Source organism: Mauremys mutica, chromosome 22, assembly GCF_020497125.1.
Source record: "Mauremys mutica isolate MM-2020 ecotype Southern chromosome 22, ASM2049712v1, whole genome shotgun sequence".
NCBI classification, from domain to species: Eukaryota; Metazoa; Chordata; order Testudines; family Geoemydidae; genus Mauremys; species Mauremys mutica.
The window spans coordinates 19888891-19892297 of record NC_059093.1 but is presented as its reverse complement, the minus strand read 5'-3'; the positions used below and the strand labels follow the sequence as shown (position 1 = coordinate 19892297).

The window sequence follows — 3407 nt, the reverse complement described above, 5'->3', positions numbered from 1 at the left end:
TTTCAGTCCCAATGGCAACTTACTTACCAAATGTAATACAGACTAGTACATGCCTCCCAAGTGGATGTGGTTCTTGTTCTTCTGCACATTGTAGCCCATGGAGGCCAAGGACCTGCAAATGTGTCTTCATGAGCCTTTGTTTCATTGATGAAAACAAACCGACACTTAGAGGATTGAAACTGATTTCAGCCGGGGGACATATTTGCTAGGTTTTTATGCATTTGCACAGGAAAACATTGAGTGTGTCCATTCATTTCAAGGATCCCTATTTAGTGGAGCTCCTGAGCATACTGGAAAAGAAATTATTTTTATTGAATAAACAGGCTTGAAGGGGGCACTTAGAGTTGAACCAAGGACCACTTAAGCTGCAGTCAAACACTCTACCACTGAGCTATACCCCCATGACATTTGCATAGGTAAGTCCATGATCTTAAGGATTTTGAAGGACGGGCTCTGCCTCAGAGAGCTCCTTTTCTATTCCGAGGCCACAGGGGTTTTAAAAATGGGGGTTAATTAAACTTTACATACACATGTAGACACCACAGCTTGCACACCCACCAACATTGTTAAGTCCTTGGGGCAGCCGGTGTAGGAAACAATCACTTGAGGCCAGAGAGCAGACAGCTAACCAAAACCTCCATTTTATTTACAGAAACAGAGAGCTCACTCAGCCGGTTGAAACCGGCTGAGCTATCCCTTAATAGTCTAACTCAGTTGCCATAGTAACAAAACCCATGACAACCAAATACACAACATATTCCTCCCCCCCCCAATAAGAACATCCCCTAAATAAAACACACACTAAACTAGAGAAGGAGGGTAGACTGCCTCCATTCCCGGCTAAACCCTGGGGATTATTTTGCCCCATAACCGGGGGTTCGCCCTAACTAAAGATCCAGCCGATGAGGAGGCCTTCTGTCTCTAGGTGGATTACGGCAAACTTCTGGTGTTGTTGCACCCGAAAGTACTAGGGGCTCAGGGTCCGCAGCACGAATAGGTGAGGAGGTGGTATCAGCTCGTGCTGGGCAAAGGGGTATCTCAGCTGCCGGCAGTAATGGAGGAGAACAGTCAGGAACAGGTGACTCATGATTCGGTGTCTCACCAGGAGGGGTGAAGTCAGACCCCTCAACTGCAGATGGGTCCTGAAGACTGGCATGACCTGGCGACAGCTGATCTACATGTCGCCGCCAGGTAAGATTCTCTGCAGTCCGGACTGTATAGGAAACAGGTCCTGTTTGATTGATGACTGTGGCCAGGACCCATTTAGCTCTGGAAGTATAATTCCGAGCCAAAACTGGCTGTCCTGGGCTAAAGGTTCGGTCTTTTGCTCTGGGTGCCCGTCTGATGACTTGATATTGCTGCTGATGTTGCACAGTTTGTCTGCGTTCAGAAGGTTTCCGCAGATCAAAGCAAGTGCGCAGCTGTCGTCCCATCATTAGAAAGGCTGGGGAAGCCTGGGTCGTAGCATGAGGTGTGTTTCTATAGGAAAGTAAGAAGGTATCCAGACGCTTTTGAATGGAGTGTTGTCCCTTTGCTGATTTCAAAGCGTTTTTCATTGTCTGCACAAATCTTTCAGCTAATCCGTTGGTGGACGGATGATATGGTGCTGACGTGATGTGGTGTATCCCATTTGCCTTCATAAAATTTTGAAACTCCTGAGAGACGAACTGCGGTCCATTGTCGCTCACAAGTTGTTCTGGCAGACCAAAACGACTAAAGAGTCCTCGTAGTTTTTGGATAGTACTCTCTGCAGTAGTGGACTGCATTATAGAGACTTCTGGCCATTTAGAATGGGCATCTACTGCCACCAAGAACATGCTTCCTTCAAGGGGGCCAGCAAAGTCAACGTGAATACGTTGCCATGGGTTTTCAGGCCAGTCCCATGGGTGTAGGGGTGCCCACTGGGGTGCATTTCTTACACTCTGACATGACATACAAGCTTTTGCCTTCTCTTCAATAGCACTGTCCAATCTAGGCCACCAAAAATAGCTTCGTGCAATTTCCTTCATGCGCACTATTCCACAGTGACCGGAATGTAGCTGTTCTAACATCTGTGATCTCAGGGGTGGTGGAATAATGACACGCCTCCCCCACAACAAACAACCAGATTGGACCGATAACTCCGTCCGCCTGGGCATGTAGGGAACAAGGTTGGGTGAGACGGGAGAGGTTTGTCGAGATTTTCCATGCATCACCAGGTCCATAACTTGGGATAATACTGGGTCAACGCGGGTTGCCTTCTTTATCTGAGTAGCAGTGATGGGTGTATTCTCTACCTGTTCAAAGTAGAAGATTTCCTTTTGGGCACTATCTTGATGTTTGACCGGTAAAGGCAACCTTGAGAGGCCATCTGCATTGCCGTGCAGAGTGGATTTCCGATATTTGATTTCATATGTGTGTGCAGAAAGTATCAATGCCCAACGTTGCATACGACTAGCAGCTAATGGGGGAATGCCTGTGTAGGGTCCAAAAATTGATGTTAGAGGTCGATGGTCTGTAAGAAGAGTAAACTTTCGCCCAAACAGATACTGATGAAACTTCCTAATTCCAAAAACAATTCCTAATGCCTCACGTTCGATTTGGGCGTAGTTAGTTTCTGCTTTGCTTAGAGTGCGTGAAGCAAAAGCAATCGGTCTTTCTTCTCCCGAAGGCATAATGTGTGACACGACCGCTCCCACTCCATAAGGGGAAGCATCGCAGGCCAATTGAAGGGGTAAGGATGGATCAAAGTGCGTTAGAACTTCAGAATTTAACAATGCATCCTTAGCTTTGTTAAATGCAACATCACAGGCTTCAGTCCACTTCCAGGCCTTGTTCTGCCCAAGAAGCTCATGAAGTGGTTTTAGCAGTGTGGCTAACTGTGAGATGAACTTTCCATAATAGTTCAGTAGTCCTAGAAATGAGCGCAGCTGGCTTACATTTCGAGGTGGGGGAGCCTCCACAATAGCTTTAACTTTTGCAGGGGCCTTATGAAGACCTGCAGAATCGATGATGTGTCCCAAATATTCAACAGAGGGCTTGAAGAATTCACACTTGTCTTTGCGAACTCGTAGGCCATACTCTTCCAGTCTTTGTAGAGTAGCCTCTAAATTCCTTAAGTGATCCTCTTCATTTCTTCCAGTGACCAAGATATCATCCAGATAGCACTGAACTCCTGACAAGCCACACAAGATCTGGTCCATAGCCCTCTGGAACAGGGCGGGAGCCAATGTGATTCTGAAGGGTAGGCGACAGTATCGATAAAGCCCCTTATGAGTCACAATAGTCAACAGCTCTTGGGACTTTTCATCGACGTGCATCTGTAAATATGCTTGACTCAGATCAATCTTACTGAACTTTTGTCCCCCAGCCAGGCCTGCGAAGAGGTCATCGATGCGGGGAAGCGGGTATTGCTCTGCACACAACAC

At 47.0% G+C, this 3407-nt stretch overlaps 1 non-coding gene across 1 annotated transcript; it reads right to left on the bottom strand.

Moving 5' to 3' along the window:
* Window positions 1–329: 329 nt before the first annotated feature.
* On the bottom strand, window positions 330–401 carry TRNAC-GCA. The gene has a single exon. It is a non-coding gene; the product is annotated as a tRNA-Cys (tRNA).
* Between the last annotated feature and the right edge of the window lie 3006 nt (window positions 402–3407).